Raw genomic sequence first — 16,475 nt, 5'->3', positions numbered from 1 at the left:
TCTGAGTTCAGTTGAAGCATAATATATTTTGCTCCAGCTCCTTATTTTAATGCTGTTTGAATCATTTCAAGCTAATCATGTTTCAAATGCTTCTTTAAAACAGCATATTGTTGGGTTCTGCTTACTAATCCATTCTACCATGCTCTACTGTTTTATAAGGGGGATTCATCCAACTCACATTCACAGTTATGATTATTAGTTGCATTTTTCAGTCCATCCTATTCCCTTTATTTTATTCTTTGAAGTAGATTGTGAAGATTGTGAAGCGGAACAGGAGTCTCCTCCACAACTTCTTTCTCTCTGCTCTTCTCTTTCCCTCACTCAGAACCCAATTACAAGTTCTTTCCAGGTTTTTTCTTTTAAACCACTCTTCACAATCCCCTTTCTGAGTTATGATTTGTTTTGCTTATGACTAATCTCTTCCTAAATCTACCATCCCTCTTTTTCAAATCCTTCCTCTGTCCATCTTCTCTCCTGTTTTACTGTTAAGTGTATTTCTGTGACAAATTTTTTATATGCGCTCTCCCCTTTTTAAGTAGATCAGATGAAAGTGAGGTTCTCTGTATCCCTAATTTTTAAAGACATTTACTTTCATATATCCCCTCAATTATGTGAGATAAGTCTCTCCCCATTTCTTCTCTAATGTATCTTCCCAACCCTCCCCCCCCTTTCTTTTTTATTTTAAGATCATCAAATATAACACAATTACTCCCAGATTCTGCCATATTTAACTTTTCCTCTGATCTCTGATGACACTAAGCTTATGATGGGTTACTTGTCTTGTTAGCCTTGAAATACACACTTTAGAATAGAAATATGTCATCTTTGATAAAGTCTCTTCTGGTTATTACGTGCATTTATCTTTTTATTTTTCTCTTTATTCCTATGTTTGTATTTCAGAGTTTTTACTCTGCTACAAGTCCAGTTCCTCTTCTGTCAACCCCCTTATGCTCAGGTTTTTCAGGAAAGTTATTCTTGGTTGTATGCCTATCTCTTTACCCTCTTGGAATATCATACTCCATGTTCTTCTCTTTTTTAAGGTGGTGGCTGCTAAATTTTGTGCGATATATTGTAGTTCACCAGTACTTGAACTCTTTATTTCTGATTGCTTGAACTATTTTTTTCTTTGACTTGGAAGCTCTAGATTTTGTTATGACAAAACTGGAAGTTAGTTAGTCTTAGTCCCTGTTAGCTATGTGCAAGACTCAACAGGATCATAACAATGCATTCTTCTGGTCTGGCTCTATTCTTTGCCATCTCCTTCATTTTGTTGATGAGAAAACTGAGGTCACAAAAGTAGATGATGACAGACTTAGGACTTAGAACACATACTTCTTTTACTGTTTTTGTTTTAGTTTTTTGAGAGGCAATGAGGGTTAAATGACTTGCTTAGGGTTACACATCTAGTAAGTGTGTGAGGCCAGATTTGAACTAAAGTCCTCCTGACTCCAGGGCCAGTGTTTATCCACTAAGCCATCTATCTCTGCTCCAGAACACATACTTCTTGTAGCTAAACCCAGTGTCCTTTCTCTTGTATTCTACCTTTAGCTAGAAGCTGATTCTGCCATATCATCAGAGAAATCCCACCACACAACCAACAAAGAGTCCCAACTCAAACTCTCCCTGAGAGTTCTTTAATCTGTGCCTATTTCTTGAAATGCCATACTCTTCTGTGGAGGGAATTCTGATTTTTTAATAATAATCAATATGATCTGTGGAATGAATATACTAATAGATTTTCCAGAATTGCCTTTTCCAGCTTGTAAGTCAAACTCACAATGCAGCTTGAACTGATCAATCAAACCTTGACAAGGTTCATAATCACTGGCATCCTTCTGCCTGAGTACCTGAAGTGAAGCAAATCAAAGACTATAGAACCTGTTCCCATCACAGAACTCTGGTCCTGTGACCCACCAAGTAACGATCCCCGAGGACTTGAGCAGTATTGCTCCCACAACACTCCAGAATTGTATTGTCTTCCATTGTGGGTTTATCCTGGGACATCACTCTGGCCCTGGGAAAGATTGTTTGTAATCCATCTTTCCCCTTTCCCTTCCCACTTGTGATTTATGTATGTAATCTCTGTCTTCACTTCAGCAAGGTGGAATTCTGATCAGGAGTATTCCTAATTTGTAAATCTGTTCCTAATAATGAAACTAATTAATTAAATGGCTACCTGCCTGATTACTGACATTTTGTTCTCTGATCTGCTGTTTTGTCATTCTCGGGTTAGAGACTGGCTCTTCTAATTCCCATTTTGGAGACTTTAAACAGTGAATGGGGTTGGATGAGATTTACAAAGGATAGGTTGGTGATAGAAATTCAAGTTCTAGAGACTGCTTATATATTTTATTTCCTTTTTTTCCTTTTCCCTTGTTTCTTCCCCTAAATGTGGTAGTCTTTCACTTGGATATGAACTTCAAGAGCCTTCAGAACTTAAACATTTTAAAAGATGAATGTTAGAAAATTATTTTTATGTGTAATTAAAGAAAAATATATTTTTAAACAAAGAGCTTCCAGAATTCTTTTCATTGCAGTATTGCTTGGAGACTGTTTATGTCCTCCATTTAATGTTATTCATTGGCATAATGGTGGGGTCTGGGTTTTCTTAGGTGAAGGCAATAAGGGTCTCCTGTAGCACCAACACAACGTTCACAGCACCTACAGCAGCTATGAATATTCTGAATTGCAAAATATAACAGACTCTCCACATGTAAGATAGAACCAAAACATTTATCCAAACACCAGAAAGTCAAATTCATCATAGCAACAAAGAAATCTATACACAATAACACTGTGGAGGGCACTGCCATCCCCAAGCTGTCCCCCTGCTAGGGCCTTCCCGAAAACAAACACTCATAACTCAATGCCTGCTTCCTCTCTCTCCCTCAGTTCTAACTACTCTGACCAACTTCCTCTGAGCTCTGTTCCACCCTTCCTGCTCCACCCATTCAACAATCTCCTCCCACCAGAGATTCATGTGACTCAGGTTTCCATATGACTCAAGTAGGTCACATAGACCTATTAATGAATAGGAAAGATTTCCTCATAAGCAAAAATACATTAACAATATGACTCCATAGTGGGGTACATGGCTGAGAAACCTAAGTGGAGACAGGAAAGTAAAAAAAATTGAGTGCCCAGCAAAATGATATGCTCTTCCATGCAATAATCTCCTTTTACAGTTCTCAGTCATGTCACTTATCCTGATAGAGAAGATCCAGTCTATTTTTGAAGGAGGGAATTGGGACCTACAAAGAGGCATTCCTCAGTGCAGGAATGGAGTTGAGGTTGGTCTTTGGGGCTCTTTTGGGTGCATGCTATGGGAATGAAGTAGCAAAGAAAGTGTTCCTTGGAACCTCAATGTTACCCTTGTTTTTGTTTTTGATTTTTGGTCTGTTTTCTTTTTCAATGTGGCTAATATGGAAATGTTTTGCATAGCTGCAAATGTATAATCTATATCAAATTGCTTGCCTTTTCAAGGGGGGCAAAGGGGAGAGAGAGAATTTGGAACTCAAAAAAATGTTTAAAAAAGCATGTTTAAAAATGTCCACATGTAGCTGAGAAAAAAATAAAATTGAAAAAAAAGAAACAAAAAGAAAGTGTCTAGTTCCAACCCCACTCTCACTCCTTATGTTACAAGCAAATTGGGGCCCACTGGGATGAAGTGATTTGCTTGATGGCATGCATGTAACTTAACAGCCAACTAGGATTCAGATACAGGTCAACCTAGCAACAAAGTCCAGCATCTTTGTTTTTTAGGTGTGTGTGTGTGTGTGTGTGTGTGTTTCAAGTGGGGAAATAGCTGGTAGAGGATGGTGAAAGGCCTTAGAAGACTTACCCCACTCTCTGACCCTCAGTTTCCTAGCCTATAATATAGGGTTGACAATTGCCTCAAATGAGACAAACTGGAAAAAACTAGAAAAAGTTTTGTCCTCCCTCAAGGATTTATTTCTTTGGGGGGGGGAGGGGAAGGCAAGGGTAACATATATTTTCAATGGTCTTTTCTTTTTCTAGCTCTTTTTTGGTGAGACAAAGGCAAGGAAGAATCTCCAACTTCCTGTGAAGGGGAATAAGGGGAATGACCCATGCACTCTCTTTCTCTTTCTTCCTGTCCCCCTCTCCCCCCCGCCCATGGTATTAAGAACCTACCAACTCTACAATCCTGAGCTTTGGGTGCTATTCCAGAGGTATGTGCAAAGTGGGAGGAAATGAGAGGGGCAGAGGATTCCTTGATTGACCTGAGGGTGTGGAAACAACAGGTAATATTTAAGATGCCCTAAGGTTTCTTCCCACTCTTTGATGAAGAGTTCCTAACGCTGGAGAAATGGGCATTGTTGGACACAAGAGAAGGCAAAAATGACAATAGGGAGAGACTGTGGTGAGGGTGAGGTAACAGAAGTCTGAGAAAGAGAATAAGGGAATAGAGGTGGCAGGGTATTGGGCTGAAGTGGGGATAAAGTTTAAGCAAAGTCTCCCCATAGGCAGAAGTTGAAAATAAAACAGAAAATGGAACGCAAGACTATTCATACTACCCTTGAGTACCATCTCTTCCATAAATCCTTCTCAGAACTGGAGGACCTGAGAGAGCCCAATACAAAAAGAAGGAAGAAAGTACTGGGGGAAGGACTCTATTTTGCCGTGGATGCCCAAAATTTATTTTCTATTTCCTTGGAATGAACACTTCCCTATGGCTGAGTCATGGCGCTAGCCAAAGTTCTGATTGAAGAAAAGTCTCTTGGTGAACCAGACTTGAAGATTCCACCTCTTATGCCAGATGAACAGGAGTGTGACTCCTGTGTGGGCAACATGAACATACCCACCCACTTTCCTGTTTGCTCTTAAGGGGGAGGGAGGTTTCACCCTAATCTGCCCTTGCCAATTTACCTCTTTCCTACCAATCTCTGACACAAAAGACCAGCATGAATAGTGAGGAAACCCATTTATCTAAGAAAAACACTGAACAGAAATTGAGAAAGTTCTATGAATCAGACAATGCAAAAAAAAGGGGGGGAGGGGGCTGGAGCCAAGATTATGGAGTAAAGGCAGGGACTTACCTGAGTTCTCTCAAATTCCATTCCTAATAATTTTAAAATAATACCTCAAATTGAATTCTGGAGTAGTAGAACCAGCAAAAGGTCAGGGTGAAACAATTTTCTGGCCCAGAACAACTTATAAGGTCAGCAAGAAAGGTCTATCTCACTGGAGTAATGATTGGGCCTAAAGCCCAGAGCAAACTGCACAGTGAAGGCCTCACAAGGAGTTTGAGCAACAGGGCCCTGGAGATAGTTCAGCAGCAGCAGCAGCTTTGGAAGCTCTCAGCCCACAGATGGTAGGGGGGTGGACAACTTATCAGAAGGAGATCATAGGGGACCCTTTGTTGGCACTGAGTGCAGGGCTCTGTTTGCATTGCCCACATATAGTTCTGGGTTATGGTCCCAGGGCAAAGAGGATCACTAGTGTGCTAGTGCTTGGGGCTGCAGGGGTGTAGGGGTTCTGGTCACAGTTCCAGGGCAGAGAAGAGTGCTTGTGGTCACTCACAGACAAGAAAATAGGCCAGGAAAGTAGTAGCCACATCTTTCCTTAGAGTATACCACCTTGGAAGAACCAAAAACTTATAGATCCCCAGAACTAGCTCTGAAAACAGTAGCATGAAAAACTTTAAGCTTGGGACAATGTCCTCTCCATTCCAGGAGCAGAACCCAAACTTAAAATAAAGTTATATTAGAAAATAGTCTGGAAAAAATGAGCAAACAACAAAAAAAGAACCTGATCATAGGAAGTTACTATGATGACAAGATGCACACTCAGGAATGCATCTTGAAGTTAAACAGTGAAAGATGAAGTTAAAACAGTGACATGAAAAGCTTCATCAAAAAAATGAGAATTGGTCATAGGCTCAAAATAAAATTCCTCAAATAATGCAAAAAAATCCCAAAACATTAAAAATCAAATAAGAAAGGAATGGCTAGGTGATGCAGTGAATAGAGCACTGACTCTGGAGTCAGGAGGACCTGAGTTCAAATCTGGCCTCAGACACTTGACACACCTACTAGCCATGTGACTTTGGGCAAGTCACTTAACCCCAATTGCCCTCCAAAAAGCAAAAAAAAAAAAAATCAAGTAAGAAAGACAGAGGAAAAATTGGGGAAATAAATGACAAAGATGCAAGAAAATTATGAAAAGGGAATCAAAGAAACTAACATTTTAAAAAGCAAAATTGACCAAATGGTAAAAGAGGCACAAAAATCCACTGAAGAGAACTCCTTAAAAAGCAGAACTGGCCAAATGGAAAAAGAAATACAAAAATTCACTGGAGAAAATAATTCCTTAAAAATTAGGCTTCGTCAAATGGAAGCTAATGATTCCATGAGACATCAAGACCAACAAAACAAAATCAAATGAATGAAAAAATAGAGAAAATGTGAAATATTTCATTGGAAGAACAAGTAACCTGGAAAATAGATCATGTGGAAATAATTTTAAAATGATTGGACTACCTTAAAGCCATGATAAAAAAAAAAGAACCTACCGTGTTTCCCCAATAATAAGACCTATCCCGAAAATAAGCCCTCCCCTTACTGTGTAAGGTTCCTCTAAAATAAGCCCTCCCCCGAAAATAAGCCCTATTGAGATTGCTACTGTAGTGAAGGTGATCCCCTGCGCTACACGCTACATTACGGTACCCTCTGTATGCACCGTCCCCCCCCTGTGAAACGCATGCCGCTCTCCGAGCTGCATCCAATCAGAGCTGCAGCAGTGAGCGCATCATCCTGTTCTTCCCCAGGGATTTGCTTATTGAATAAAGGTACATTTTTTTGTTCACATTTACCTGTTTATTAAAATTGCCGTTAATGTTCATTAAAATAAGCCTTCCCCCGAAAATAAGCCCTCTGGTGTTTTTCTGTCCAAAAAATTAATAAGACAGTGTCTTATTATTGGGGAAACACGGTAGACATCATATTTCAAGAAATTATCAAGGAAAACTGCTCTAATATCCTAGAACCAGAAGGTAAAATAGAAACTGAAATAAAACCAAGAATATTATGGTCAAATTCCCAAGCTCCCTGGTCTAGGAAAAAATATTGCAAGCAGCCAAAAGAAATAATTCAAGTATCACGGAGCCAGTCAGTATAACACAAGATTTAAAGGATTCTACATGAAAAGATTAGAGGACTTAAAATATGATATTCTGAAGGATAAAAGAGTTAGGATTACAACCAAGAATCACCCATCCAACAAAACTGAGTATAATCCTTCAAGGGGACTATGGCTATTCAATGAAATAGAGGAATGTTAAACATTCCCAATGAAAAGTCTAGAGCTGAATAGAAAATTTGACTCTCAAATACAAGACTCAAGAGAAACATAAAAAGATAACAGGAAGAGAAGCCGTAAGGGATTCAATATGGTTAAACTCTTTACATTCCTACATGGGAAGATTATACTTGTAACTCCTAAGAAGTTAATCATTGTCAGGACAGTTAGAAGCACTATATATAGACAGAGGGCACAGGTATGAGAGTTGACTATGATGGGATGATTTCAAAAAAAAATTAAAGGATGAGAAAGAGGGATGCACTGGGAGAAGGGGGAAGGGAGAGGTAGAATGGGGTAAATATCTCATGAAAGAGGCATGAAATGAAGAGCTTTTACAGAGGAGGGAAAGAAGGTGGTGGCAGGTAATGTTTGAACCTTATTTTCATTGGAATTGGCTCAAACAGGGAATTGATTCAAATAGGGAATAAAAAACAAATGTTTTACCAACATACTCAGTTGGGTATAGAAATCTACCTTGCCCTACAGGGAAGAAGGATGGGAGAAGGATAAGAGAAGAAGGGGGTGATAGGAGGGAAGGCAGATTGGCAGAGATGGTGGTTAGAAGATGCCAGAAACAGATTTCAGAAAAACCTGGAAAGACTTACATGAACTGATGCTAAGTGAAGAGAGCAGAACCAAGAGAACATTGTACACAGTAACAGCAACATTGTGACATGATCAACTTTGATGAACTTGGTTCTTCTCAGCAATACAATGATCTAAGACAATTCCAAAAGAGTCATGATGGAAAATACTATCCACATCCAGAGAAAGAACTATGGAGTCTGAAAGAAGATGAAAGCATATTATTTCCACCTTTTTTTTTGTTATTGTTTTTTCTTTCTTTTAGTTTTTCCATTTTGTTCTGATTTTCCTTTCACAACATTACTAATGTGGAAATATGTTTAATATGATATGTGTATAACCTATATCAGATTGCTTGCCATTTGGGGAGGGGGAGAAGGGAGAGGGAAGGGAGAAAAAAAATTGGAACTCAAAATCTTATAAAAAGTCAATGTTGAAAACGTTCTTTACATGTAATTGGGGAAAAAATAAAATACTATTTTTCAAAAGCCCACCCCCCCAAAAGAACCCAGAAAACATGTCACCCACCTCTGGAGGTGATGGATGTGGAATACCAATTGAGATATCTTTTTTAGATATGATCAGGGCAGTAATTTGTTTTGCTTGTATACACATGTGTCTAACAGATTTTGTCTTTTATCCCTTCTTGATGGAGGTGGGTATAAGAGGAAAATTTTTTTTTTAAAAAAAGAAAGAAAATGCCAGAAAATATAAAGGAGTGAATATGCTTTCTGGCTAACTAAGTCTGAGGTTCCAATCTCACCCAAGGACATCCATTCTAACAATCTCTAGAGAGGCAAGCTGGATAGTAGGAATATATTGAGAAACCAGCTTCCCCTATACATCCACTACTTCTCTCTTTATTCTCAAAGAATTTCTGAAACCATGTCTCCAAAAATCTCTGGAGCCCACTTGAAGTCATTCCTTTTGCTGGGATGCAACATCTGATTACAGTCAGTATTCTCTCTGCCAATTTGGAGTCCCAATTCCTTCCATATAAGCAAAAAGCCCCAGACTTGACTGGAAATTCGGTGACAAAGTATTTGTCCAAAAGGCCCAGACACAGGATCACAAATGCACATACCATCCAGAGGAAAAGTGCGTCTATCTAGGGAAAACCTGCCAAGAGTAATTTGTTCTGGGAACCCACACAGAAGGTATATCCATTCTGAGACATGCCTGTGCAGGGGCATGTGTGAGGGAGGATATTCCAAGTAGGGAGATCAATGAGCCAAGATGGGGAGCAGAACAAACAGAGCATGTGTGGCATGTATTTGGGATAAGGAATAATGTGGCTTGACCATACACAGGTGTTCCACTTCCCAGCCTCAGAGAAGGGTGACCTTTTCCATGTAGCTCCACTTCTCACCCCCCTTCTCTTGTGGGGGATTGCAACAGGGTAAGAGATGCTAGGGTTCCTGGAAGGTGCCTGAAGGCTGAGGCCTAGCTCTATGCCTGTGGTTATGACTGGCCCTGCCCCAGTTGTGGCTGGGTATGGAGAAAGTCATTGGGTGGAGACTAGTTCCTGGAAGGCTGGGCCCCTAGGTTCCTACTGACTACCGGCCAAGCTCTTTTCTCATCCCTCCGGAAGTCATCATTCCAGCTCTTTTATCCTATCCTTTACATCCCAGTTATTCCAGACACATATGCTGGGTTCAACTCATTGGTCTCCTGGAGATTTCTGGCTTCAGGGTTTCTGCCTACTTCCTAAACTTGGAGTTCAGACTTGTAGGTTTCTTCTCTTGGAATGTTCTAAACTTTCTCATATAGCTATAGAGCCTTTCTAAAATCAGTTGACATTTCTAGGATTAGAAGTAAATGAAAATCTTAGATATCATAAGCTGAGGACTTCAGCATGGAAGTCTTCTGGCTGGGGACCAGTTGCTTCCTCCAAGCCCTGAGATCCTGAAAGTTCCAGAATGAATGACCTTTGACTTCTCTTAGGCTCAAAGTTAAGGAATGTGTTTCTAATCATCCGTCCTCTCTTCATCTAAGTCTTAAATCATCATCTGTAGACTTGGAAACTTCTTGGACCCTAGAACCCAGCTCTCTCATTACACAAGCTGGGATTTGAACCAGAGTGTTAGAGCCTGGGCCTCCTGTCTTCTGGATCTCTGTTTTCTCCCTTCCAAAATAAGAGGACTTCTCAGAGACCTAGTTTCTCTTTCCTCCACCTCCCTCTGCCCCTGGGTAACCGCCCTGGCTCTGTGCACTCAGGATAAAGCCCCAGCCCTCCCCTTCTCCCTTGTGGCTGCCTCCCTTTTCCGTCTGTTGAGAGAGGAAGCCAGGGGGGAGTCAGGGCCTGCCCTGCAAGGGTACTGATAAAGAGGCAGCCTGTGCTCCCACCTCCTGGGGCCACTGTGGTCCGGAAGGCAGGCTGACTCCCTACAGGGACACCCTTCTCTTCCCCCACTCTGCCCCACACTCTCCGCCCTTCTCGGGAAGCTGGTTGCATAACCAAGGGGGGTATTTGGCAACATTTCTTGTGGTTTGATGGCAGGGTGTGTGTGGTGGGGGGAGTGACAGAAGTCATCCTCTCTTATGAAGGGACAAAACAGGCTGAGAATAGCCTAATCAAGTATGGAAAGGGACAGACCTTTGGGGCCTAGTGTCCAGTTTTCTTTCTGCCACTAATTCACTGTGTTGTGTGGCAGTAGCCAAGTCCTTTCTAGCCTAGAGGCAGGGCTAGAAGGTCTCTTGTAGGATTGTAGAGCACTCCTGCTGTCCTTTTTTTTTTTCTCTTTCTCAGTCTTTATCTCTGCTCATCTTGGTCTCATTTGTTTTCTTTTTGCCACACGTCTCTGCTTCTTCAAATATTTACTAGACATCCACTGTATGCAAGATGTTCAGAGCGAGCATGTGGAATCTTTCATTCAAAAGTGGAAAAAAAAATCCCTGCTCTCAAGAAGTTTACAATCTAGTAGGGGTATGAGACATTTCCTCAGTTTCCTTAAATTCTATGATCTACTCCTTCTCACCATCTCAGGGACAGACATCGCGTCCATACATAGGGATGGTCACACCTAGTCACACACATCTCAATATAACCCACAGGTGTTCCACGTTCCTCATTAAAAACTGACATCCATCTATACGATGCTAACCTCTTATCATTTCATCTCTGCCTATTCCTTACTCCTCCTAAATCTATTTTCCATCCTCATTGACCTCCAACCCTCCACCCCTCAGGATTTTCTCAGGCCACTACCATTGCTCTGACTTCACTTGCATTTCTTTCCAATCCTGACCCCATGGTTAGCCAAGGAACTCAACACTGCCTTCTCCTCTCAAATCCCTTGCCCCCTTTTCCTATCACTGCCCATCCTTTGCCAAACCTCAGCTCTACATCACTCCCTCTATCTGCCTTCTCCACTCTTATTTATATGCTGTTGAACAGACTTGGAAGAAGTCACAACTATGCTGACTGGGTACACCCAGCTTCAGCAGCGCAGTCCTTTGATTCTTCCTAATTGCTTCCCCATGTCACTCTAGACAAAAGTTTTTAAATCTTCTCCTCCCTCCTTTTCCAATTCTCCCTTCTCTCTTTCTCTCTTCTTACTGCACTGAGAAAAGTGAGGCTGTTAGAGGTAATCTTCCTTTTCTCTCTTTCTCTTAATACTGAAATGCCTCAATATCACACCCTCCCCACCCACCACTCTCTCTTCCTTTCCCTTAGTCTTACAATGAGCTGGCCTTTCTCCTTGACAAGGCCACCCACTCTATATCCATGTTTGCTCCCATCCTCTCTTCTCTTCTCTAGCCTCTTTCAACCTCACTCATCCCCTCTTTCTCTTCACTCTTCAACCTCTGACTATTCACTGGTTCCCCCTCGAGTTAATCTCCTATGTTGTTATTGTTCAATCAAGTATGACTCCACGGACATTTGTCTATAGGGTTTTCTTGGAAAGACACTGGAGTGGTTTGCCATTTAAATCCTTCTCCAGAGGATTACCTTTTTTTCAGTGATCCATGAGACAAATAGAGGTTAAGTGACTTGCCCAGAGTCACACAGCTAGGAAGTACCTGAAGCTAGATTTGAAGCTGGGTCTGAGTGCTCTATCCCCTGAGTCACCTAGCCGTCCTATTGTCCTCCTTTTCTTAGCCAAAGTCCAAGAAAAAGCCAACTATACTCAGTGTCTCCATCTCCCCTCTTCAGTCTTGTGATCTGGCTTCTGATCCTATCATTCAACTGAAATTGCTTTCTCCAAAATTACCAATGATTTCTTAGTTGCCAAATGTAATGGCCTTTTTCTCAATTGTCCCCCTCCTTGACTCATCTGTAGCATTTCACCCTGTTGATCATTGTCTCCTCCTTTATATATACATTCTTCTCTCTCGGCTTTGGTGATACTGCTCTCACCTCTCTTACCTCTCCTGCTAAGGCTTCTTTTGTGATTGACCATACGGATCATGCCTCTTAACCACGGATGTTCCTCAAGACTCTGTCCTAGACCCCCTGCTCATTTTCTTGACACTTTCTTACTTGATGATCTCATCAGTTCCCATGGAGTCAATCATTCTCTCTATGCTGATGGTTTCCAGATCTATATATCTAGCCCCAGTCTCTCCCCTGAGCTTCAGTCCAGCATCACTAACTGCCTATTGGATATTTCAAATTGAACATTCTAGAAACATCTCAGATTCAACATGTCCAAAACAGACCTCATCTTTCACTCAAAACCCTCTCTCCCACACTTCCCTATTTGTCAAAAAGAAAAGCACTACCATTCTTCCAGTCTCCCAGATTCACAAGCTTATATTTATCCTGACTCCTCATTCTCTCTCACCCCATAGATTCAACCTTGACATTCTACCTCTACAACATCTCTCAGTTGGAACCCTGTTCTAGATGAACACAGCTACCATCTTGGTTCAGACCCTTATGACTTCTCACCCAGATTACTGCAAAGACTCCCTAATTGTTCTCCTGGCCTCAGGTCACTCTCCACTCCGTTCCAACCCCTTCACCACCACTAATGACATTTTCTTTAAGTGTAGATCTGGCCATATGCCTCCGCCATTAAATCAGCTCTAGTGCCCTCCCCGACATTGACTCTAAAATTAAATACAAATTTCTGTGTTTAACTTTTAAAGCCCATCACAACTTGGCCCTATATAACCTATCATTCCAGCTTCATTGGATACTCCTTCCCCTCACACACCATGGAATCCAATGTAACTGGTGTTCTTTCTGTTCCTCACACTCAATGCTCCATCCCTTTCCTGTGTCCCTGGAATACAATCTGTCTGGATGGTGCAGTGAATAGAACTCTGGGCTTCCATGAAGGGCTCTTCCGGGAAGGAGGAGACCTGAGGAAGACCCGAGTTCAATTCTGGTCTCAGACACTTATGAATTGTGTGACCTTGGCCAACTCATTTATAACCTCTGATTGTCTCTGTTTCTCCCCATTGTAAAATAGGGATAATAACAGCACCTACCTCACAGGGCTGTTGTGAAGATTAAATGAGACAATATTTGCAAAGTGCTTGGTACAGCACCTGGCATGTAGTAGGCACTATATAAATGATTATTTTTTCCCTCCTTTGAGCAAGATCTTCTTCATGAAACCTTTCGTGATCCCCCTGACTATTAGTGCCTTCCCTCCCTAACTACCTTTAGCTACTTTGTATATATTAGCATTCATTCATTTTATATTCATTCTGTATATACTGACATGTGTTTGTCATCTCCCCTATTACACAGCAAGCTCTGTGCAGGTAGGTATTATTTCATTTATAGTATTTGTAATTTGCCTGCCACAGATTAAGACCCAAAAGATCTGTGATTTTTTTTTCTGCATAGATCCTCCCATTATAAATGAGGATTAAAATTCCTCTATAATTTAGAAGATGACCTTAGAGGATTACTGTAACTGAAAATTCCATTTGCCCTGGGGCCAATCTGGTGATGGGCTTCTCAGATGTAGTATGGGAAAAGCACCAGGTTAACAAACTGGAAATTAGAGATACATATAGAAACAAAAAGAAAGGTAGGTCTTGCCCTCAAGAAGCTTACCTTCTAATTAGGGAAGACAACTCATAAAAGGCAGTTGAAAAGCAAGGGGTGGGGCAAGAAGAATACCTGCTCTAGGACTTGGTGGCAGAATTGGGCACAGCTGGGAGGGTGATACCCATCCCCCAAATGGAAGTCAAATTCACCAATATAAGTCAGTATGGAGGAGGGATGTTCTAAGGTGAGAGGCAGGCTGAGTCATGACGGGGAATTAGTAAATCTGAGTTCAAACTCACCTCCCATGGACCTTGTTTCTTCATTTCTTCTAAAAAGAGGGCATTGGACTAGGAGGTCTTCAAGATTGTTTACAACTCTAGATCTATGAAACTATGAGACTGGGGCATACTCTCTCACAAATATACATAGCATCCACAGGAAGAGGGCTGGAAATTAGGGTAAAATGGTAGTGAGATAAATGTCCTGGCGGCTTTCTTGCCCCAGAAAACCCCATTCCCACTTCTATGGTTCCCTCCTCCCTCTCCCCTGAAGAAGTGCCCAAGTCAGTCATGCTCATTCCTTCGTTCTTCTCCTGGCTCTATCCCCAACTCCTTGGACTTCCTTACCATGCCCCCAAAGGGCACTCTCTCCATAACTGGAGCCAGAGGACCTGTGTTCAGATTCCATTTCTGCTACTTACCACCTGTGTGACTTTGGACAAATCACTTAGCCTCTCTGGGACTCTATTTCCTCCTCTATAAAATGAAAGAATTGGTGAAATGGGCACAACCAAAACAATTTATAGTAAATCATTTTTTTTTAATATTTCTTTTTCAAGCACTTATCTATTCTTCCTATTGCTCCCCCAATTAAACAAGTTTAAAATGAAAAAGAAAACACTCATAACAAATATTATTTAGTAATAACAAATATTACATCAGGCACATCTCAAAATGCATGTCTCATGGCATTTTAAGGCCATGACACCTCTGGCAAGACGGAGGAGCTATGTTCCTCTTCAGTTTTCTGGACTTGTGGTTTATCAAACAATAACACTGTAAAGAAAGATACTTTGGAAAGACAATAATGCTAATCAATGACCAACCATGACTTCGGAGGAACGATGGAGAAGCATGCTACTCATCTCCTGATGGAGAGAAGGAATCCAAGGTGAAGAATTAAGACTTCATTTTGGGACATGGCAAGTTTGCTTTACTATGCTTATTTGTTGTCAAAATGATTACTTAGATAGATAAATGGATAAATAAATAGAAGAATGAATGAAGAGTAGAAAGAGATAGGTAGGTAGATAACTGGATGGATGGATGGATGGATGGGTAGACAGATAAATAGTTGGATAGATGGATAAATGGATGATAGCGGTTGGGGTGTCCTCTAAGGCCTCTTCTAACTCCAGATATGTGGATCTATGTATGATCCTAGCCTGATCTTGAGATAACATACAAACCACTGCTGGACCTTTAATTGAAAACTTTTTCAACCTAAGAGGATGTGCTAGAATTTAAAGTAGCATTGTAGGACCTAGAATCATCTCCACACCGTAGTTAAACATCAGAGTAGCATTTTAGCAAAGGATAAAATCTTACAGAAACATGTTATTATCCTGGCACCATTCCTCCAAAGCTCAAATTTTTCAGAAATCCTTGGAGTGTGGGGAGGGGGAAGAAAATAAGCTTTTACTTAGTGTCTACTATGTGTCAAACACTGTTCTAAGTACTTTTTTTTTTTTACAAATATTATTTCATTTGATCTTCACTACAACTTTGTGAGGTAAGTGCTGTTTGTATTCCCATTTTACAGTTAAGGAAACTGAGGCAAGAATAGGCTAAGTGACTTGCCCAGGGTCACACAGCTAGTAAGCATTGGAGTCTGGATTTGAAGTCAGGTCTTCCTGACTCCAAGTTCAGAGCTTTCTCTACTGAGCCACCTACCTCCCCTCCCTTTGGGGAACACTTGAACTAAGTCTGACCTGACCCAAATCAAATGGAAAAGGTCACAGAATTCCATGACCAGAGGCTTAAAGAATCGTTCTCAGCACTATTCCCAGAAGGTTACAAATCTAATTCGGGTAATAGAACCAAGCCTCGAAAATGGGGGGAAAAATGGCTTGACTTTTACCTACTAGAAGGGACTCGATCTGACTGGTGGATGTCTCCATCCTACTCTATCCTCTGTGTAAAGGTGATGGCTGGGCAAAGACCACTTAACATCCATCAAAGGGCTCAGAACCCACTAACTGCCTATACAGATTAATGTAAGCCCTTATAAGAAATGTGCTGGAACTTTTTCACAAAAGTCATATCTCCTATTAGACTGGAACTCCCTGACTAGCAAGGATTCTGGTTCTTTTGCTTCATTTTTATTGATCTCTTTTGTGTTTATGTCACTCAATTCCCCACTATAACTCTCCCTTCTTTCCCACATAGAAAACTATCCTTTATAACCGAAAGAGAGAAAGAGAGACAGAGACAGAGAGAGACAGAGACACAGAGGGAGAGACAGAGACAGAGAGACACAGAGAGAGAGAGACACAGAGAGAAAGACACAGAGAGAGAGAGAAAGAGAGAGAGAGAGAGAGAGAGAGAGAGAGAGAGAGAGA

The sequence above is a fragment of the Petaurus breviceps genome, unplaced genomic scaffold (genome assembly GCF_028583685.1).
Source record: "Petaurus breviceps papuanus isolate PSGF00001 unplaced genomic scaffold, PetGlider_PUasm1.0 454, whole genome shotgun sequence".
NCBI lineage: Eukaryota > Metazoa > Chordata > Mammalia > Diprotodontia > Petauridae > Petaurus > Petaurus breviceps.
The sequence above is the reverse complement of the archived record's forward strand: the minus strand, read 5'-3'. Positions refer to the sequence as shown.